We start from the raw sequence: 23,958 nt of genomic DNA, 5'->3' as shown, positions 1-23,958 counted from the left end.
GGGTCTTAATTTTTTGTATTTCTTCTGGTTGCTTCATCATATTCTTTTTCTTTTAGAAGAAACCCTATGTGGTAATAACGATGGGAATGGCAAAAAGATTGTTTTATTATGAGATAGAGTTGTAGCCTGCATATGTAACATAAGGGATCGTAATAATTTTTTTTAGTGGCCACACATATGGAAAAGGTCTCTCATTGCTTTACACTCTCCGCTGGATTTCTCTTCTTTTTCCTTCTGGCTTCCTGTTGTTCCCTGCCAAAAAAAATGTTTTTCTGTCATTCTTTGAAACCATTTGAATTTTGTTTTGGAGTGGGCTCCAATTTGTTTAAGTGTAGGTTTGATACAAATAGTCAAAATTTTTTAAAGTTTGAAATAAAGCCCTATTAGGAATACAGTTCATACAGTTAAATAACTGATTAAAGAATCCCACCATGACAAAAACTTTTAGGGGGTGGAAGACCCATATAACACTGAAAATTTATAGTAATTTCCAGAATGCATTTGTGAGTTCTTGCTGCCAAAATGTGGAGGGCAATGTCTGCAAGCAATGATAACCATTGTGGACTTAGTAAATTATCTCTACTAGATACTCTCTAAAACACAACCATGCAGAGAGTATTATTGGGTTCCAATGGAGAAAAGGGAAGGCTTCTGAAAGGAATGAAACATTAAATTTTCTAGTTATGTTCCAGTCCAAAGGATAAAAAGTAACTTAGTAGGGATCCAGAGTCATTTCTGGATTCTTTGTCCTCTCGTCCCTTAGCTGGAGGTTTCTTAATATCTTTGAATAAAAGAACAGAATTGGGGCTTTTAAAAATTAGGTAACAAAAGGCTGTGACCTTCCGAAAAATTTAAAACCTGAGAATCAGAGAGAAGAAGGCATGTGTCAAAGACTCTCAAGGCTGCGTCACCTGATCAAGCAAGAAACTCATTAGAAAAGAAAATGGCATTATTGACCCCAAAACCTCTCCGATCTGCCTTTGTGTTTAAAGCAATGCTTTTTCTTCCTTCTCTTGGTCACCAGTTCCAGGCAGGATGTCCCAGCGGCGGTCCTCCCTGTGGGTAGATCATATCATGCCTGTCCCAGGTAAATGAGCTTGTGGTGGAGAGTGGAGAAAGCAGCCATGGTTGAGGAAATGTCTGGTTTGTGAGTGTAGAGGAGGCTTCTAGTAACTCTTTTTATTCTTCTAAGTAATGACATTGGAAAACCAATTCTGGAGAAAGGGGGCAGTAGCTGATAAAAATCACTGAGGAGAAGGCCTAGAAGATTCCAAATCTTAGTCCTCATGCACCCCCTAGTGTAGGACTCATGGTAGTTCCTTGGTTACTGGGTTGAAACTGAAAATATGTCAGCCATTCTTAATTTCTCCCTTTGATGAACAGAAGATATTGAAGGGAAACAAAGTAGAAATACATTAAAGTTAGTAATGCGTTAAATTTGCAACTGCAACAATTTCAGGCTAAAAATGAGTAATTGTTTAGAAAAACAAGCAACTTTGATATACTCGGTACTCAAGTGTGAAGAAAGTGGGCAGATACTTCATTGTTTAGACCAGAGCTTCTAAAACTTTAATATGCATGTGGATCATCCAAGAATCTTCTTAAAATACTGAGTTTTGATTCTGTAGTGCTGGGTGGGGCCCTTGATTTTGCATCTCTAACAAGCTCCCAGGTGGTGTAGAAAATGCATCTTCCGCAGACCACACTTTGCTAGCACTTTAAGTAGAATGCAGGCCTGACTGTTCCCTCCAACTGGGCTGCTCTGTAGTATCCTGAAGTTCTGCTACAGTTTCTATCTCCAGCTACCCTCCTCCCCTCCCTACTAGCACACTGTGCAATGATTTCCTCATCCACTTTGTAGCACTGGAAATTTGTCAGCTCAAAGATAATTCTTGTTATTTTCTTAACTTTAGTATGTAACAATAGCATTTACTATTTGAAACACTGGATTGTTAATTATTGCATATTAATTTGTGATTTCATGATTCATGGGTTTGTTTTGTTTTCCCAACTAAGTTGTCTGCTCATAGGACTGTCTTATATTATTTTGTTTCTTCCATGGCGTCTTGCACAGTGTCGGACATATAAGAGATAATTGCAAAATTAGTTGAGTGGTTTTCCATTGTAGACTCTGATTGAAAAAAATTTCTGATCTCTTTCTTTTTTCTTTTTTAAATTTCATTAAATGTATTGGGTTGATATTGGCTAATATAATTATATAGGTTTCAAATGTACTGTTCTATAATACAACACCTGCATATTGCATTGTGCGTTCACCACCCAAAGTCAAACATCTTTTCATTACCATATATTGGACCCCCTTTACCCTTTTTTTAACTCCCTCTGCCCCCTTTCCATCTGGTAACCATCACACTGTTGTCTGTGTCTATGAGCTTTTGTTTCTTTATTTGTCTTGTTCCTTTGTTGCTTTCAACTTTATATCCCACATGTGAGTTAAGTCATATAGTTCTTGACTTTTTCCATCTGAATTATTTTGCTTAGCATATTCTCAAGATCTATCCATGTTGTTGCAAATGCAGTATGTCATCGTTTCTTAATGACTGAGTAGTATTCCATTGTATGTATGTATTACATCTTCTTTATCCAATTATCTATCAAAGGACACTTCGGTTGTTTCCATATCTTGGCCACCATGAATAATGCTGCAATGAACAGAGGGGTACATATACCTTTACAAATAAATGTTTTCAAAATTTTCAGGTAGATACCCAGAAGAGAGGTTTCTGGGTCATATGGTAATTCTATTCTTAATTTTTTTGAGGAACTTCCATACTGTTTTCCATAGTAGTTGTACCAATTTACAGTCCCACGAGCAGTGTATAAGGGTTCCTTTCCTTCTTAATAGTGAACTTTCATTCTGAGGTGACAGAGGGAGGAAGGGTGGAGAAGGCACTGGGTCCCTGAGGGAAGCGGAGAGAGAATGCTGGGGAGAGTTTGGACATCTTCTAGCATTCAAGATAAATACGTTCTAGACTTCAAAATTTCACCGAAGGCTTGCCTTAGAGTTAGGCATCTTGTTTTGAATTCGACTTAGGTTTGTGCTTAAAATCACTCCATATAAAAATGTTCAGGTATCCTGAGCAGGGAGAACAACAAAAAGAAGATTTGATAATAGTACCAAGACACGATTAAGGAAAAAGTCATGTGTTGTTTGAGGAAATACAAGGTGAGACTTTCAAGTCAAGGAAAAGATATTTTGTAAATATGATAAAGTACTCTTCTTTGTTTTCATTGTGAAAGATTGGAGAGGGATTGCAATGCCACAGGCTTGAGTGTAGGCCAACCTCTGATGCTTGAGTAACGAATAGATTAATTTGTTTCATGTACTATTGGGCTGGGTGTTTGTAAGACAAACATGTCTCTTACCTGCCATGCTGGAGTAGACCATGTAGTAGATCATGTTGAAATGGGTACCAGGAGAAGATGCCTATTTCTGGGCATAGCCCATCGCCTACCTGTATTTGTTGCCTAACGGATTTTTAATTCTGTCTGTATTGGTTAGAAAAGATGACTTCTGAATTCCCTGACAAATCTGAGCATCTATGACTTTTTATTAATGATTGATAAATGGTATTAATGACTATATATTGTAAATTATTAACAACTACAACAGTTATTCAAAATTAATATTTTATACAATAGACTCTCAGAATCTAAAGGCACCATAGAGGCTGATAATGGCAATAAGCACCTTCATTTTTGTTGTATAGTATTTTTCTGTGAGAACCATAATTTATCTTCATTGTAATAATTTTAGAAAATAAAAGAGAAAATCACAAAATAAAAATTAACAACACCTATCATGCTATCACCCAGAAATAACCACTATTAACATTTTGATGCATATGCCTAAGTGTGTGTGTGGTTTGTATGCATGTGTATACTTTTATTTTGAAAAATCATACAGCCTTATTTTAGAACCAGCTTTTATCATCCTTTGTCATTAAGTGTTTTTCTATAACATCACTTTCAAAGGATTATTAAGCACATTTCATTTTTTAAAAATAGCTATAATTATTAGGATTTTATTTTTCCTTCTGTCAAACCAAAACTTACCTCTTTAAAATGTATATGCATTGGTTCTTTCTCTGACCTCCAGAGCTACATGCAATAAAAAGTGTAGTCCTTCTTTTTCAGGACAGCACTTCAAATATGTGAAGACTGTTTTCAGGTCCCCCTGAGTCCTATTTTTTTGGTTTTAATCGTCCTCAGGCTTTCAGGCATCTTTCATGATTCTCAGGCCTACTCTCATGAAAGCTCTCCTCTGGATTAATTTGAGTTTATCATTTTCCCCGTAATTGGGTACAATATTTCAGGGAAGATTAGAAGAGAACTATTACCATTTTTGGTGGAACTTTGTATTTATTTATGTAGCCAGTATAGTGTTCACTTTTTGAAGTCGTGACTCATTGTTGAAATATTGAGTCTTCCATGTCTTGCTCTCAGTCCTGCTGCTATATAGCAATCACAATCTCCTCCACCACCCTGATCCATCTTCTCATTATGCACTCAGTCTGAGTATACAACTTTTTATATATTTTTGCATTAACCCCACACATATTCATTGAGTAATTGTTATGTGCCAGGAACTGCTGAGAGCACAAAGAGCGCAATGCTGAATGAGACAGATGTGTTCTCTGGCCCTCAACAAACTTACCATCTGAAGTGGAGGAAAAAATGGACAAGACAAGATGCTACAAAAGCACATGGGAGGTCTTGCATTGTCTAAGGGTTGGGTAAGGATTTGCTGAAGAAATACGATTTAGGTATTCCTGAAGGAGGAATGAGATTGAGCCCATTATCCCAGCCCATGGAGATAATTCCGGATCTCAATTCAATTATAATTTTTGTTTTCATGAAGCATAGAAACGATAACTACATTCTCATATGAATTGCAGAGAAATGGTGAACACAGCAGGTTTTTGTGACAACATAAACCCTCCCCCAAATTCTTCCAGGTCCATCTCATTGTGTTATGCTTTAAGGAAATTTTCTCTAGGAATCTAGTTGCAGTCAGTAAAGAATACAGTTAAAATTGAATTTACTTTTTATTTTATGAGCTCTTACTTAAGGCACTTATATGCTTAAGGACCACGAAGGCTTGTTCTGCATCAAGTGTAGGCACAACATTTCACATCACCTCCTGGTGCCCTGTTTGGGAAATGAAACATGTCTGCCATTCAAGCTTCTTGGCTCTTTGGGTGGAGTTCTTAGAAACTGCTCTCTGCTGGTGGATGAGCGTGTTAAACTGTTTTCTTCCACCTGCTACAGCCTCCACTCCCAGAGTTCCTCCATTATTCTTGTCCACATTTTTATACTCTTTGTGCCCTTTTAAATAATTGTGTGGTCATCATTCCTCCAAGTCCCACTCTGGATTTGCAATATCCAAAGGGACCTATTCATTTCCCAAACAGTCATGAATCTGTTTACACCACAAATACAAACAACTGAGAAATTCAATGAATCTTTTATTTGTCAACTGATTTTGACATTGCAGAGACATGTATTGACCTTTCCTTGTTCTTACCAAACTTGAATCACTGCCTGGATGGAAAAAAGGTAAAGCAACTTCTAACAGGAACATTGATTTCTTTTCCTGAATTTTTGCCTCAATGTATCATGTTGATGTGCTTTTTTGTGATACACGATTGTAAACTCCCAGAAAGACTGGGCGGCTTGTTGTAAAATGTAGTGAGTCTCTGGGTACCAAGGGCAACCCAGGGCCCGCGGTTACTGTTAATGACCATATCAATTCCAGCGATGAGCCAGAGACATGAGAAGGAATCTCTGTCCTGGGCACAAAGTAACTGCTGTTGAAAATTATATGGCCGGTGCATTTCTTGGTGGAATGATAATTCTTTTTTAAATTACTTCCAAACTTGGTTTAAGAACAGTCTTGCCAAGAAAGCCAGACTGTCCTTCCCCTCTCATAACTCTATGACTTCATTCAGTTAAAGAAAGCATTTTTCAGGGACGATCTCCTCTATTTTGCTGCTGCTATTTGATATTATCTAATGTTCTTCCATGAACTTACTGGAAAAATAGTCCGTTTTCTTTTCAGATTTATGCTGTAATGCCATTTATAAAAATTCATTGCAGGCCTGTTTTGAGAGTTTTTTATTTTTAATTTTAGCAATAACATGTTACTGAATTTCTGGGCAGAGAAATACTTTTTCTCTGTCTGGCAGTGAGTCACGGTTTTAATACCTTGAACGGCTTGCCACAGGCTCCTTTCTCACATGTAGGTTGCACTTAGAAATAACAGTGGGTAGAACAAGCTGATGTGATTTTTTAGGTTAGCTCGTTTGCAAAGAGCTTAGAGAGCAGAGGTAGAGGGGTCTTTTTTTAGAGGTCTCAGGTAAGGTGAAAGTCCACGGCAATATTCACTGTCAACTTTGATGACACAAAGAAAGCATTTCTTGCAGATACCAGACGGGGGGCAGACCCTCAGCAGGAGATAGGGCAGACTGTCAGGATTTCACATTTAGTAGGATTTTTTTAAAATGATATTTCCATGTCTTTCTTGGTGCTATCAAACACATAGGAATCATTGTTTGAACATTTCTTCACTTTTCTAAGTGTGTTATGTATAAACTAGCAAGTATTTTCAGATCACATTTTTCAGCATGGAGTGCTTGCTACATTTTATTTGCATCTTAGCAATGGGTGAGTTCCTCTTGCACATTATTGAATGTTTTACTCATTTGGGAAAATCTGAGCAGGGAAAATAAGTTTGCCCAATCAAAAATATACAAATCATTATTAATGTGTAGTATTTATTGATTCTCTAATATTTATTAAGTGCTCTGTTAAAACATTACATGAAAGCATTATAAGCAATTTAAAAATTCTTGACAAAATTTATTTCTTCATCCATTTATCCATTCATTGTGGAACAAACACTTATTGAAGAGTTGTTCTGCACTGGATATTAAAGATATAAAGATGAGCAAGACATTGATTTGCCTTCAATGAGTTCAAAATCTAGTGGTATATCTAGGAGTGTCAGAAGAAAAATTACATTCAGTATGAAAACTCTTATTCTAGAGGGTGAAAGGGGATCGGAGGGGATCACAGAAAGTGTTAATTATACTCCTTATTAGGGGAGGAGGCAGAGGACCAATGAAGAGTTCAAAAGCTAGCTACATGTACACAGCCTTCAGGAAATCCTCATGTAATTAGCAAGAGAAGAGTACCCCACAAAAAACAACAGGCATCGATTAGACACAGGATCTGATTAAGCACTAACTACGGGACACAGAGCATTTGTGCTATGGGGCTGCAGAGGCGATGGCGGTCCACAAAGTCTCCTGCCTTCAAGGAGTCACTATGGAAACGTCTATGCAGGGGTTAGTGCTGAGCATGCAACATGGTTAGTGCTTTGTTCGGCTTTCATTTGTACATCTCAAGTAGGATAATCCAGGACAAGAATCCTATCTATTGTAGGGGATGGAGTCCACTGCATACATTTCCTAGAGATGTATTGAGTATATGGTACAAAGATGATTTCTTCTTAAGTGATAAGCCCCTGGTAAGGTTAAGGTAGTCTATATACATGCACCAGGAACAGATGAATCCTCAGGTTGAAACTGAACAGGTGGTTATATTGAAAGTAACAGAAAAGGAAAGAATAATGAACAGTCACCCATTTTGAAGGGACTGGACATGGGCATACACTGAGGAAATGCTAGGAATGAATCCATTTCTCAGTAGAAACCAGAAGTAGCTGTCACACTTTTACAATTATTTATATATTTTTGTTGGTCATGTGGAAAGCACAGGATGGAAATTTAGGAATGCCTAGATTACAACTTTTTGAGAATGGGAATTTAAGGATCTCTAGTGTACTGAAGAGGTCAAGGGATGTGAGAAAAGAAAGATGGAGCATATTCTACAATACTTACAAACACATGCGTGTGCACTGCAGGTAATGGACAGATGAGATGAATTAAAATCATCTGTTTCTACTACTCATTTCAACACACTTGCATAATTCTGGGCCAACTTTTGAAAAAAGGCTTTGCCGAGCTTCCTCTTCTGTAATTCCCGACAAGTGGTGAATCACTTGATGCTTACAGATAACGTGAGTCCCATAGACACAAGCTAAAGAAGACAAATCCTTGACAACCAAGAGAGTATAATGTGGATAAGTGGGGGTAAAGCTATTGAACAAGAAAATCCCTGTAGCCAGAAATTTTATGGTTTCACAGCTGCTGTCTTTTTTGGGGCCATTGACTGGTGAGACTCAGGAAGTACTTGGGGTCATGGCTTCTTCATAATGGGGAAGAAGTGTTCAGGCAACACTCAGTTCATTTGTTCTTTTCTCTCAAAAAGAAAGAGGGGTCTGTAAAAGCCCTTCCATGGCTGTGGGCTAGAGAGAAAAAGGTATTTTGTAGCAGGCAAGTGGCAGCCGTCCCTCCCAAGTTATAGAGTAGGCCCTGGATACTGGCCCTGCTTTTCATAGTTCTTTCATTTGCATGAGTCTGTGCCTCCATAAGTAGGAGCAGAAATAGCTAGAGTTATATAGAGGCAATGGATGAAGACTCTGAACTTTAATGTGTGAATGTTGTGAAATCATAGAAGACGCTAAGAATTCTCCAAGTCAGTCTATAAAGAAGTCTGTAAAGAAATATATTCTATTCCGACTGGTATAGAATCCAGGAGAATTCTTGCCCTCTTCTGAACAAGGCTTACAAAAGAAAGATAGGAACAGGCCCATGATACAAATAGTTGCCTTAGAAGTATCTGGCTAAGTGTTTTATGAAAACGTTAGTGAGGAAATACAACAAGCCCCCCTATAGTTATATCTGTATAATGGTTGTTGCAACTCTGGATCTTTGAGCATAATATTAATAAACCACACATCATATATTTTATTGCATCCATCAGGTGTTATTTTTTTTCTTAAAAAAAAATCTAAATCCAAAATAATCCTATCTGAACTCGTTACAGAAAGATATCTGAAGTAGTTAAATTCAACTGATATTGGCAGAGACAATAAGCAACAGACATCACTAAATGGTGCCTGAACAAGGTGAATACCTCTTTGGGTGTGTCAGCTCAACATCCACAAGTTTATGCTTGTTAAATTGATCCATGGAATGTTTGAGAACTGGAACCGACACTAAGCCCAACGCCCTTCATTTTATAGGCAAGGATGTGGCAGGCCAACGGGACCCTCTGAGGAATGGAATTTCACCCTCCAGGAATGGAACCCTTGTCCTCAACTCTCAGCTGGAGGCTTTTACAACTATACTAAACAGTCCTGGAAAAAGGAAAGGGGATTCAATGTTGGTTGGTTTCCAGTAGGAACCTACTGTGTACTGCAAACATTTATACCCAGTTCGAAAAGAATTGCATTTCTTAATTTGAGAAACATATCCTGGTTATTAAATAACCATGACAAAAAAAAATCCAGAAGAGAACTTACTTGGAAGATCTCTTGCTCCGTTCTTATACTCCGGTTACCAGGGAGAACGGGTATCTCTTCAGTTACTCCTCTTCTCTTTCCTCAGCATAGGTAGGGAACAATGAATTTGAGAAGGCTGACAGTGAGAGTGTTGGGGGAACCGTACAGTTTTGCAAACTGCATGATGGCAGCTGATCTCTCTCATTGTGTAGATGGGCACATTGGTGACCTGAACAATTAACTCTCAGGAGGAGTTGAGGGTCCTTCTTCCTTCCTGTCTTTCTAGTCAGAAGCAAATCCTACTAGATTATATGAGGTCTCATCATAAAACAAGGAAGTCTGCATTATTCATTAAGACAAAATAAATACCACTTTCTTTTTTGAGCAAATAGGAGTATTTCTAAAGACACATCAGCAACTTCTAACTTGAGTTTATAAGGATGGGAACACATAGAATGGAAATCCCTTACTGGGGAATGAGTTTGTAAGACACAACACAACCTCTTTGCTTAAGAGCTTAAGGACAAGTCTTGGGAATTCCAAGTTGCCAAACATCCTCAGGAAATGGCATGAAACACGAGGCCGAAATGTCTGGAAACTCATGGCTGACTCTGTGACTGACTAGGTTCCCCCAAGCCTACTGAGAGCTGAAATATTTGAGAACAACATATTTTTTCACGTCCTGCTCCCTTTACATTCCAGTACTATTCCTTAAAGGAAATATTCAAATTGAGAGAAATGAGAAGGTGTGTGTTCCTATGTGGGAAAAACAGACTAAGGGAAGGAAGAGAGCAGGAAATGGACCTCGGACGTGCTCCAGGATATAGCCTGGAAGCCAGCAGCTGGGCAGATGTGTGGGCTCACCCTACAGTGTCAGGGGATTCTTGGGTACAGCAAGCGTCTCCTGCCACAGGGCGTTTCTCTTTGTTCCCTCCTCCTCAAGTACTCTTCTCCTTGCTCTTTACAGAGAGACCCTTCTGGCCATATCATCCTTGCTCCCTACGCTCCCATTCTTCTTTTAGAGGACCCTGTTCATATCTTTCATAACATGAAATGCAATCTATGATTTTAGTTTATTTTAGTCATTCAACAAATATTTATTGAGTACCTATTCTATTTTCAGGCTCTGTTCTGAGCTCTGGGAATATGGCAGTGAACAAAACAACAAAAGGCGCCTGTCCTCTGAGCTTGCATTCCAGTGGGGGTACTAGCAGCCAACACTTAGCTAAGACTTGCCCTGTGCCAGGCCTCACTCTCAGCTTTGAACACACAGTGTCTCCTTTACCCCCACACCAAGCCTCTCGCATAGGGTACCATTAATATCCTCCTTATGCAATGAGGAAATAATGGCCTAAGAAGGTCAAGACTCTTGCCCAGGTTCAATGAGTTTGCTCATCATTCCATGTTGAAGGACAGATCCTTGTTTGTGATCTGTCTTTCCCAGTAGAATATAAGCTCCATGAAGTTAGGGGCCACTGGTGTCTTGTTCTCTGTTTTATCCCCAGCATCTGGTATATACGAGGAGTTTGTTTATAAATATTTACATAATGAATGAATAAAAAAATAGTATTTCAAAATACCCATTAAGAACAGTGTGGGCTATTTCAATAAAAAGGCTATGTGTTTAAGAAAATGTTATTTCCATCAATGTTGGCTGCCTGATGGCAGAATCAGGTCTTACTCTGCCTCTGATTTTGATCCCTTCTTTCCACCCCATAAAAATGCTTTCTATTGCATAGCCACATTTAACTATTGTATGCTTGTTCATTGCGATTGAAACTGAAGTTTAAAATTTTCTTTTATTACTGCCTCCTTTCTACCCTATTTATTAATGCGTGTTTAGTCTCCAGGAAGTTGAGCTGAGTTCCTGAAATGAAAACCACCTTCCCTCAGCTTGGCTTTCAGCTACATGACTCAGGGGCTGGCTCTGACACCCTGGCATAAGAACTCAAAAGCCAGGAGTTTGGAAGATACTTTATTTTGGTATCTAAGTGAGAAGGAAGTATCTGGTGCAACTTGTCAGCCTTGAAGAGGAAAAAATAGAGTAGTAGTAGTAATAATAATAATAGTAATAATAATAATAATAATAATAATAATAATAATAATAAAAGATGGTATCCTGGGTGAAGGTGAGACTGTTTGTACATATGTATCCTGTGCACACTTTGCTCTGCAATGTGGGGCAGGGTGTTCTCTGCAGCTCCATGGAAGCAGCTCTCTGTTGTTTGCAAATACTTGTACCTTGGAGCTACTTTGGAATGACTGATACTTACTTGGATTCCATATTAGTGAATGAATGGAATCCACACGTGGCTGAACATAATCAGGAAGAGGCTAAAAAGAAGTTTGAGCATAAAACCAACTAAACCAGAAGGAAAAGGAGAAGTCTCAGTAACTGAAGTGCTTGTGTTTATTTAAAGATTTCTGAGCAACTGGACAGAAGATGCTAACGACAATAAGAATCATAGGAGTGCCACTATTATTGTCAGACAGTGGGCTAAACCTTTTGTGTGTCATCCCTTTTCTTTTTCTTACAATACTTCTTGTGATGAGTAAGACTGTCCCTGTTTCCCACATCAGTAGGCTCACTCCGAATGTCTCTGATGAAGTTAAGATTCAAACCCAAGTCTGATTAACTCCAAGGTTTGGGTGTTTAGCCATGACGCTGTATGGAAGAGGATAACATTCAGGGCCACGGGAAGTGGAAGGGAGGTGTGAATAGCAGCTTCTCATACCCCTCTTTTCATCTGCTTGATCAGGAATGTGGACTTAATGTGACATTGGCCTGGAGAGGAAAATCTTTTGGGACATTTTTCAGGATTCCTCCCCTGGCCTTTCTGCCATTTCCTGCCTTTCTGCCCAGCATCCACCTGAGAGTGTTTTGGTACAAAACATTCTCAGAGAAAGTGGACTCATTTACTCAACAGTATTTTGCAAGAAAGTGTTGCTGTCCCATTTTAATGAGAGAACACTAAGCCACAGGGTAGAGGTTAATTTGCACAATGTCACACAGGTTTTAAATGATAGAATTCATTATTCGAGCCCCAATTTTTCTCAGTCAAAAGCTTTGTTCTGTCCGAGACTAAATCGGGGCCCTTTCCAGGGAGGTTCTCTCCTCCTCCTGCCTGGATGCACAGGGTCAGTGCCCCTCCCTCAGGGGAGGGACGTGGTACCAGGCATGTGCCACACTGCACCGTATCTTTTCCCACTTCAGCTACTCAGCGATGCCTGTCGTTCCATCTCTGGCTGTTCGCATAGGGATCATTATTGAGTTGTTGACTGTTATTTGTTCTTGTGGCCAGGTCTCTGTTTCCTTATCTTGAAAACATGTGTGGTACAGAAAGAAAAACAAGAGTTACAAGTCAAGAAGGCAGTTCTCCTTAGATGCTTAATGTCCATTTGTGAAGCCTCAGGCTTGTCACATTGGATGGTCCTGTAAGAGAAGCAGGCAGATGAATTGTGCTTGAAGTTCAAAAGAGGATTGACTAGGCTGAAGAGGAGGAAAGGAAACTGGAGGCTCAAGACAGTGCCAGATACTGTCTCTATCACACACTTATCCTTCAGAAGATGGATTTCTTGGGAGGGGGGAGGGGCTGACAGGAAAGCTGAGCCCCTGGGAGCCCAGGCTTGACATGTAAGCTGAGGAATTCTCTGCCTTTGGGAGACATCTTGAGCTTGGGAAGTTTGCATATCAGTGACGACCACATATGAAAAGAAGACTAGGATCCTTCCCCTGACTTTGTCAAATGCATCAGATTACAGGGAACTTTGCATGACTGGGAGGAGAGACGAAATCCTGTCATGGCAGTGACTGGATTTCTCAGAACCTCAGAGAAAAGTGAAATTGGAGCAGATTAAGAAGAAAAAGCAATTGCAAGAGCCTCCATTTTCTCTAAAGGAAATTTATATGACATATAAAGAAATTTATATGACATTTCTTGTGGACCAAATTTCATATCCACTACAGATTCGTTCCTTTGGCTAAAGAGGAAAAGTTTGTTGTTGTTAAGCAGACAAATACTCCTGCAGGAAGTTGTACAACCTAGTGTTTACAATCAAGCACCCCAAGAGATGGACAACAAGAAATGAGCCGGCTCACCTTCAATGCCACCTGCCTGTTTTGTCAGGTTATGCTCTCTATATGCTTATAAAAGTCCATATTGGCAGACTACATAGCTTTATCTTCCTCCCATGGCTGCCTTAAGAACTGGAACCTGCTAGCACTTAATGGTGAAATCATTTATTAAAATTTAACCAAAGAAAGAATCAAGTCCTCCTCCTGGGTCTGGTTGGGCTAGATGCAGAGACAGAGCCCCATGGCAAAGCCAGGAGTATCCAGGGTCAGCGAGATGGCACGATCTGCCTAAGCAAAGGGCTAAATTCCTGATGAGAGGAGGAAGATATATAAGAGTTACTTATTTCACCATTAATTCAGGGAGCTGTGCTACCCAGAGTAAATGTTGTAAAGAAGCTGAAACCGTGTTTCCTGAGATACTCAACAGTCTGTAACAGAAAGTATAACTGAAAGGGGGCAACGAAACAGCCCCGCTGGCTTTCCAAGATCAATCTTGCTAGGGATAAAAATCTTATCCCTAATCATTACAACAATGACTCTTCCCAAACCTTGACATTAAGGAAGGCATAACGAGGTAACAAAATCTCATATTGCAAGAGGGGTTTGGCAGTGCAATCCCTTCACTGTATGGGGAATTGAAAAGAAGAAAAAGCAATTGCAAGAGCCTCCATTTTCTCTAAAGGAAAAAGGTAAATACATCTGTTCAGTGATCCTTTGATAAGGCACGCAACTTTGCCATCCGCTGAACACTGGTGGAAATATGAACTGTACACCACCCTCTGTCCTGTTGTTCTTCCCCTATCTTCTTTTCCTCCTCTCTCCCTTTATTTCCTTCTTATTTCATCGTTCTCTCTTCTACCAGTTTTTGCTCTCTCTGTGGATTCCTCAGCTTCATTCACAAAAAAAGTTTTAGTCAGCTAGCATGATAAACATTGTTTGATCCACTAATGCATCGATGAAAACATGGGTGACAACATCAGAATAGAGAGAGAAATGCAGGGAGAAGTCAGAATAAAGTTAGCCCACCACAGTCACGCTGTGGAGTCCTCTGCATTCTCTAGAGGGGATTTCGCGTTGGCTCTGAGCTTTCCCACAGCCACTGCAAAGCAGGAAAGCACTCTGCTACTTGACTCAGCATTCCCAAGATAAGAAGACACTGGCAGTTCGGGAGGTCCACCGCATATAGTGAGGGCAGTCAGATCAGAGAGAAATTGCATGTTGGTGTTTACAACACTGAGAATATTCCAGGAAAATTCTGTTAAGTTTTGAAAAGGAAACAATTATGACATTGTCTTCAAGTAGGCTCTTAACCAAGGGGACAGAATTCCTTACTATCAAGCCCCAGTATTTCCCGGGTCCTTCCGTAACGGAAACTAATACTAAGCTTGTGTGCTCCCAAGTAGACTTACAATAAGCTATAGCTGTCTGTGAAACGACACAAGACCTGTTTGCTTTCTTTTTATGGCAGTCGATGTAGAATTGAAATGCCAGGACTTATTTGGATATGAAATAGTCATCTAGACGATGTTCAGGTGAAGAAAAAAAATGCCCTAACTCTCCATGTGTGACTTAATACTTTGAGAAAGTATTCACTTGCAGCATGTGATTCCAAGCTGAGCAGAGCCACAGAGTGTCTGCTGGTTTCCTAACCATTCTTAAATTAAGGCACTGCAATCTGTTACATAAATCTCTATATTCTTATTTTAGGTTCAGCCAGCATTTTGCTAGTGAATAAATCAGACAACCCAGATGTCATTTCTCTCTGACTAGATATAAATCACAACCAAAAGGCTCGCTAGGTTTGCCAAAATCTCTTCATATGTCAGTGATATCTAACGTTACAGGATTCTCGCCTCCCCCCAAAGGAATAAAGAGATCACTGGCTATCAATACAGCATCAGAAACTATTAAATTCCTATATGGAAAAATGAAACACTTCCCCCGATGTTTATGGTGTGTAAATGGACAGGATGCATCCCTTACCCAGTGTATGTGGAGAGGCTTCTCCTGCTGCTCCTTTTTTTTCAGTAGAGATGTCATAGCTAAGCTTTGTGGATGAGGCTCAACTACGTCATAGGACTCGCGGATAAGGATTTTGTCATTACCAGTTCATTTCTTTAGGTGTGTATCTTATGGCTACTGCTATACGAAAAAGCCCCAAGCCTCAGTGGCTTAACACAGTGAATATTTATTTTTCACATCACACATCCAATGTGGATGCTTTGCTGCCCTTGCTCCATCTAGTGGCTCTAACAGTCCCTAGAGCCTCCTGAAAAGGCTTCCCCTATCCTCTGCAGCCGACTGGCCTGGATGAGAAGCGGGGTGAGTGCAGACGTGTGCGGGGCATTTGGAGGCGGTGATATTCCTCCCACATTCCACCCCCACAACTCCGTCTAATGGCCACTCCCTACTGCAAGGGAGGTAGCAAATGTGGCTTTTATTCTGAGCGCAGCAGAAGAAATGAGTTGGTGAATAGCAGGCCAGCTCTATCTCAGATACCAGACGTCTTCTCTTTCCTTCTCCTTCCTTCTGTACTCCTTCCTTCCTTCTCAAAGCCTGTTGAGTTCTAGGTGCTTTGGTGAGGTGTTTACAGTTTCTAGCCTCTTCCTGAGGCTAGATCTGAATGATCTGGGTACCAGAACTTCCATATTGGGAAACATAACTCAGTGATGAGCACATGGTCTGGAAGGAATTTCAGATACGATTACTTTTTTAAATGTTTAATCATTAAGAGGTAAAAGGATAAAAGTGAAAATAAACGGATAAATATGGCTGACATATATATATATCATCAGTATATTATTTTCAGCAGAAAAGACACAAAATTCCTGACATAGTCTTTACATAGATTGTCATAGAATTGAAATGTTTCCAAAATGAACTTAGCCAAATATTTTCAGCAGTCACAAAGAGATGGAGAAAGCTATATCTAGCCGAATTCAATATTTAGCAATATGTATAATGGATAATAAACTAAACTAATGGATAATTTTAACTTCAAATTTCCTACTTTAAAAATATAATTTATCAAATTAGTGAAAGATGGATTTTTACTGTCCACTTTTACTTACCACTGGTGATCAAAGGCACTGCCTGATATTGATTCAAATATAGTAAATTAGAAATTTAAGTTTTAGAAAGAAACTTTAACCTCATTTATTGCTGATCTCTAGCTCAGTTACTCATTCGGGGGGGGCATGGGGAGACTGGGGGTCACAGGGAGGAAGCTAAGACCAGTTAAAGTTCTGTATGGGTTAAGTGCATCACTTTTGTGTTTTTTATTAACAGTACTTTTATTACATAAGACATAAGTAATTTTTTTACTTGGGCATCTTATCAGCATTTTTCTCATGAGAGTTTCAGTGAAGAAATTAATGCATTGGTAAAAGACTGTTAAAAGAGACAGAAGGAAATAACAAAGAATAGCACATAAGTTAGAGAAACATTGGCTTCAAGCACAGGATAAAATTTCATGCAGAGTGTATTTCAGCTGTTTTTTTAGGGGCATTTAAAATTTTTATTTTAGTTTATTTTCAAAATGTCTTCTTTATGGATATACCAATTAGGTAAAGGAGAGTTACAATTTTTTTTTTTTTAATTTTTATTGGGGAGTTTGGGGAACAGTGTATTTTTCCAGGACCCATTAGCTCCAAATCAGGTTGTTGTTCTCAATCTAGTTGTGGAGGGTGCAGCTCACTGGCCAATGTGGGAATTGAACTGGTGACCTTGGTGTTGTTATGAGCACTGAACTCTAACCAACTAAGCCAACCGGCCGACCCAAGACTTGTAATAATTTTTCATTGTTACTTTTCTAGGAGTCATTCATTTTAGTTAATTTGTGAGACTAAAACCGTTTTATGGTTGAATTATATAAAGCTTGAATAAACAAATTATGTTTACCTGTAAGCCCAAGCTGATGGTGCTGTAATATTCCTTCCTTCTCTACTGGCTGTTTCATTTACTCTAGAGAAATTCTTTCCTCAATATTACTTTCGCCCTAGACGGTAAGTTTCCTTCGGGAAAATTCTTGGCTTATTAATTACTTTATCCCCAGCATTTAAAACACTGTTGGACATATACTGAGTCCCCAGTAAATACTTGTTGAAGATTTGGATGGATATAAATGGAAGCAAGTTGTCTTTAGTCCCTCTTAGGCATAAATAGAAATTATTGTGCCATAATGTCCTGGATATAGACCTGAAGATGAATTAGATAGTTTTGTAAACTACGTTGACACTGTATCAAAGTGAATAAACTCTTTTATTCATTCATTCTTTCGTTCATTCATTCATTCATCAATGTATTTTGTATACTGTATATGGCACCGGGTTAGGCATAAGTGAAAAGATTTATGAAACACACTCCCTGGTAAGAACTTAATTCACTGAAGATTAAAAAAACCTGCTCAAATTCAAGTGATATGATGACAAACATCATGGATTTGTACAGGCAAGGGAGAGTGTAGCCATTCTTAGGGACACTCTTTTATGAGGCACCTGGAGCCCTTGACTTTGTCCTTCTAAAGATGTCTTGAACAGCTAGGAACTGTCACAAGTTTCTGTAACTGGATTGGCAACTCCTTAAGGGCAGAAATAATGTCTTTACTTGTATCTTTTATAAAAGGCAGAGACTTTGTTCTAATTGGTAATCAATAAATATATATTGGTTGACTGAGTTAGACTGCTAACAACACACTAACAAATTGAAGAGAGATTGAAGTGGTAACAATAATTCTAGTTAGTTTTCCATGAAGAGTTGGAGTGGTGATATCTTGCTTCATGAAAACTGGCTCTGTTAAGTACCCCGAAAATCTTTCTGGAATGGGATATACTGCAGAGGTTCCTATAGTCTTAAAGTGAGGAATAGTAGATGTCTCCACGAAACTTTTCTTCTGGGGAGTATATAAGTTCATTTCCCTGGACTTGGGTATAAATCGACTGTGCCTAATTTGCATTGTGAAACCCACTACACAGGAAATTACCCTACGCATAAAATGTGAGGAAGATATTTTCCAAATGAATTGAATCTCTAGTGTTTGCCTTGTGTTATCTGCAGAAAGTAATACCTTCCTTCATCCATTTGATGCACCACAAGAAATTTTACAGGGGTTGGGAAGTGGTAGCCACATTTTATTGAGCCCTGTCCTTCCCAAACAGTAAAATTTTAATTAAATAAGTGTTAGATCCAGGATAGACTAAAAGTATGAGATAGAATAAAAGAAGACCCTTGAAATCACATAATGAGAAAAGTGGTTTTAAACTGAATTAACATTGTTTGAAAAATGAAGCAAACTTGATTCTGTCAAACGTGGGCCTCTTAAGAGTCATATTTTTGTATACACAGCACAGATGTGTGCTGACAGATATTCAGAAAAGAAGGAAGATCATGCTGTGGAAAAACTGACATGAATCAGTCATAAATCTTTGGAACAATCATAAATGAGTCATGGCAAATTTTTACAAAGAAGGTATTTTAATAAAACTTTTATGATTTAGGCAAGTTGTTTTTATTTTTAAAAAAATTATACTGATTAGCAAGAAAGAGAGGTAGGGAACAAGAATTCAGTTTTTCTCAAACCAAAAAGGAAGCAAAGAGGAGGAAAGCTAGTCTTAGTAAGTGTATTTTAGTGGAATCTGGATCTTGTGATATTTTTCACTTTACGATCCCTCAAGATTTAAAGTTTTTGGAGGCCTGAAACTGATTCTTTGTGTAGATAGCCTTATCTCTAACATGAGTTATAATAGACCATAAAAAAATACAGGTACCACGTAGAAAAGGATAAGTCATAAGTGGGAGGACAGTTAACCTCCTGTGCTTGTTTAAATATGGATGAAGTCATCAGGAACCCAGGCTATTCTGTCTTCTTACTCTGTTACCCTCACCATGTGGCTTCCATCTTGTGGTATGACCGCATTTCAGCCAGCAGAGTGGAGGGCATACTTCTTCTTTCTTAATGACGTGTTTTGGAAATTGTACATACCAGTTTATCTCAGCTTTTATTGGCCAGAATTTAGTCATGTGGCCATGCTTAGCTTCAATGAAGGCTGGGAAGTGTAGTCTTTAGCTGTGTGGCCTTCCTCAGGGGAACGAGGTAGAGAACAGACAATAGTGCCAACTAATAGATTCTGCCACTCGAGAGGGATGCAAGTATAATTTTGAAATTGAGATGGTGTAGGCCAAGTTCAGAGGCTGGAGTATGTGAAATTGAGCAGTAGGAAACAGTATAAAGCCAAGCTGTTGTCAAAGAATCGATGATGGATAAGGCACTATGTTAATTTTATTGACAGCTTACTAATGGTCAACACTATCTTATGTGATTTGTGTGGACTAGCTCATCTAATCCATCAAACAACTCTCTGAGGTAAGTATGATAACTATTTCCACCTGAGAGATGAAAAAACTGAGGCACAGAACAGTTTAAAAACTCACTCAAGGCCACATACCATAAAGCTTCCAACATTGAAAGACAAATCAGGATGAACATATATTTAAACATTGAGGCCAGCATTGAGTCCATATGAGGGTGCAGAGAAAATGTCTTCCTAGTGTACTTTAGATAATCTCTTCAGATGGAGTTTATACTCCTATTGGCCTCCCAAAGAAATATTTTTGAAAATCTGTCTTATTCACTGACATTTCTGCCTAAAATTCTTCCAATGATCTCCTCAGTCCCCTTCCCTTCCCAAGCAGTGTTCTGTTTGTGCTGAGGCCACATGGGATTCAGTAACCAGTTCATCAGTCTCCAGGTAGGGCCTCCTCTACATAGTGAAGTCTCTGGTACTTCCTGAAGGATGGCAGGGAGATTGGGTCCTTGCCTTCCCTTAACCTGGAATCACTGACTTTGCCTCACGATGCTCCGAGGCTAAAAATTGCTGTTAGGCCAGCCCTGGCACCTTTCCTCTGGTAGGAGTTTCCTACTCTACCTGACCCCACTATGCCGCTGTTACATCCATGGAGTCCTAATATATGGGCCCCTTTCGGCAAGTGGTTCTGGCTAGCCACAGCAGAACTATCTATATACAACCATCTTCTAAATTTGATTAAATTCAACACCTGATTATGTGTGGTAAGGCCTAGAAATATGAGTGAAACACAATCTGTGACCACAGAAATCTTACAATCCATGCAGAAGATGAGTCCAATAAAAATAACATCATAAAGAAGAATAAATTAAGTGCCAACAGAGGTGAAAAGCTATGGTGTCCTACCTATTGAAGAAATGAGTGTTAAATAAATCCACTTTGAATGAATTACAGCAAAGCTATATCATATGAGTAATGTACTTAAACTGAATTACACATGTTCTAATTGGAAGGGAGGGAGAAGAAAACAAAGCAACTCAATTAGGGCAGGACCATTTTCAATCACTCTTCTATTTAATGAGAGCACATCCTGGAGGAAGCGTGAGATGGGAGCCATAAATCTGCCCGCTCTCAGTTCTCTTGTGCCATAGAGGTTTGCAATGACAAATCCAAAGATATTTTAAAGGTGATTTTAGGAGTTGTACAGATTAACCTTGACTGAGTTGATTTATGCCTACATGTTGACTTTACAACCTAACCAGGGCACCACAAGTTACTCTACTTTATAGAAGTTTGACAGACATTGATGAAGAAAAGAACCCTCCTGGTAGAGGGAATGACATGAACAAAAGCATAGATGGGGCAGAATAGAATATTGGAGCATAAGATGAAACCAGGGAGATGATGGGAGAGGAATCTCATTTAATGAATTTGAAGCTAAATATTTACCCATCTGGAAACCAGTTTTTCTATACTGTTCAGAATTAATCAGACTTACGGATCATTTCACATTCACATACCAGGCATCACAAGAAGCAGGATTGGGAAGTAGACACCAGTGGCTTTCAGCTTCCTCCATCTCCCTGGCATGCGTCATCCTCCACATGTTGTGCCTTCCTGCTTTCTCTGTGACATAGTGAAGGTGTTTGATCATCAATTCAAATCCAGATGCTAACATAAAAAAGCTTTGTCAATTTGGGTCCTTTGGGGTTCATTTCCTCTTCTGCCTATTAGTCGAGTAGCCCGTAATACTCAAGTTTGCCTTGAGGATTGAGATAAGGTAATGCATTCGAGAGCACCAGCATTTGGCAAGTAATTGTCACTCTCATTATCCCACACCTGTTGGTGGCCCTGACAAAGTATTTCACCTAGGCCGGCTCTTCCCCACCAACAAAAACATATATAATTTTTTGATTCCAAGAGAGTGTGACTAGCTGCCCGAAAGGCTCTGCACCTTTCTTTGACTTACCCTACCCTCCCGAAGTCCCATTGCCTCTCCTCGTGGATTTGCTTTCTGCTTGTGAAATTACAAGGCCTTGAGCCAGATCTTAGATTAGAGTCTACTTTCCCAGTAAGTGGACTGTATTGTAACAGATTTCTGCAACCAGTTCCCCACTCTAGAGAGAAAGGGTGGGGATTTTGAAGGCTAAGGCAATTTGTGGAGGAAATTTAACTCAGAGAAACCGTCTTTTGTACCCCTCAAGTCACATTGTGTTAAGAAGTTGCCAGATCACTCCACCCATGGGCATGGCAGCCTCATAGAAAGATAAATTGAAATTTATCAGTGAACAGGGAGAGTCTATATTCTAATGCTGAAAACTTTATGGTATATCTCTCCCCCAATTTTTTTTCCTCTCTCTGTGTTTTGTACCTTAAAATATTTTGTCAATAACTATAAAATCTACAAAGGAGTAGAGCAGTGGAAAATTAGGAAAAGCTATTGAAACAGCTTGTAATTGTGTTTCATAAGATTATAGATTACTTATGTAGAAGATATCAGACTTATTTGGAGAAGACATGTTAGAAGTTTGGAGAAATGAAAGTTCAGGCCTGCTGACATGGATGTATTTCTTTAGGGAAAAATACATCATAACAACTTAAGTGGCAATAACCAATTTATCCTTCATTTCTGTGTTTTAATGCAGATCTGATTGCAACGAAGTACATTGTCCAAGTTTCTAAAATTGCTCAGCCTAACAAACTGAAGTAATTGCAATCAGATGCAGCATAGGATAAGGTCAGCAAGTTATCCGAATGGGGAAAAAAAAAAATCTGTGTAGGATTTTAGAAGGCAATCCCAATAGGCTAGAGTTTATCTCTTTACCTCACACCCCCTCTCTCCTTTCCTCCTTCCTACTTGCCCTGCTTTTCTCTGCAGAAAAACCATTATTTGGGTCTAAAACATAAAACAGTTCATTAAATTGACAAATACTTAAAAGAACAATGAGGCTCTTCCTCACTGGAAACACCGAGACATAGCAGGAACTATCTAACCTGGTCTTGGAGCAGGAAGTGATACACATGTAAAGTGACAGAGAAAGTGAACAGATTTGAAAATGACCTTTGAAGCTTTAGAAAAAACTTACAGGTCTTCCATCAGTGTGTTCATGAGCAAAAATGAAAATTCTACAAAATGTTTTAGGAGGCAAGTGTTATCCAAGCATAGTGTAATATCATTTCCAAGCCAGGTTTCCTTTGTTCTTTTCATTTACCAGATAACTCACATGAAAATGTTCAGATATATTGATCTTGCTATTAAATAGTCCCTTTGCAAAACTATAAAAATAACAACCTGTAGTAGATTTGAAAGCAAATATGAGTCCCTTTTGCATTTTAAGGAGCTATTGTGAAAAGAGGGTGAATGAGTTGGTATTGTACAGAAAAGGGTCAATATTTTAGAGAGATGACAGAGTAACCGGGAGTGCCTGCAGAGGAGACAGCTGGGTGGTCTGGCCCAAATTCTGTCCCTGATCTCTATGAACTTGGAAAAGAATATTTTTTGGTTAAAGAAACTTTTCTCTATTTTTTTTTTCCTATCTTTAAACGACATAGGTTGGACTTAAAATTATTTTCAGATGTGACCTAGAGATCGCTGGGGGGTTCAATGGAGCTGCTTAGGGACCACAGAAGTCTAACGACCAAGGTGCATTGGTCTGCCAAGAAGGAGTCCTAGCAGCTCCCACCTGATTCCATCAGAACAGCTCTACTTGTTTGTTTTACTTCTTTATGTTTCTAGTTAATAGTGCTTTTGAACAACTAGTTCTGTGGTGAAAGTAAAAAATTGAAAATTGAAAAATTCTGAATGAAACAACCTCTGTATTGGGAACCCTGCTCCACTCTGTACATCTTTAAAAGTCTTTAAAAACTTCATTAAGTTCTTTGAGAACAGGAATTATAAAATTACAGATTTATAGGTTTTGAAATTTTAAGAAACCCAAGATATCATTACCCATGAGGAAACTGAATCCCAGTTTTGCTGATGAGATTTGCTGTTGTCACATAACATGTTAGTGGAACTAAATGAAAACTCAGCCCTCTTTTGTCTTATTCACCTTTGAATGTCTCATCAACTAGCACAGCATATGCATATTATAAGTGTACAATATAAACTTTAAAAATAATTCTTTCATTTTGAAAATTAAAGCTGAAGA

Source organism: Rhinolophus sinicus, linkage group LG05, assembly GCF_036562045.2.
Source record: "Rhinolophus sinicus isolate RSC01 linkage group LG05, ASM3656204v1, whole genome shotgun sequence".
Lineage (NCBI taxonomy): Eukaryota > Metazoa > Chordata > Mammalia > Chiroptera > Rhinolophidae > Rhinolophus > Rhinolophus sinicus.
The sequence above is the reverse complement of the archived record's forward strand: the minus strand, read 5'-3'. Positions refer to the sequence as shown.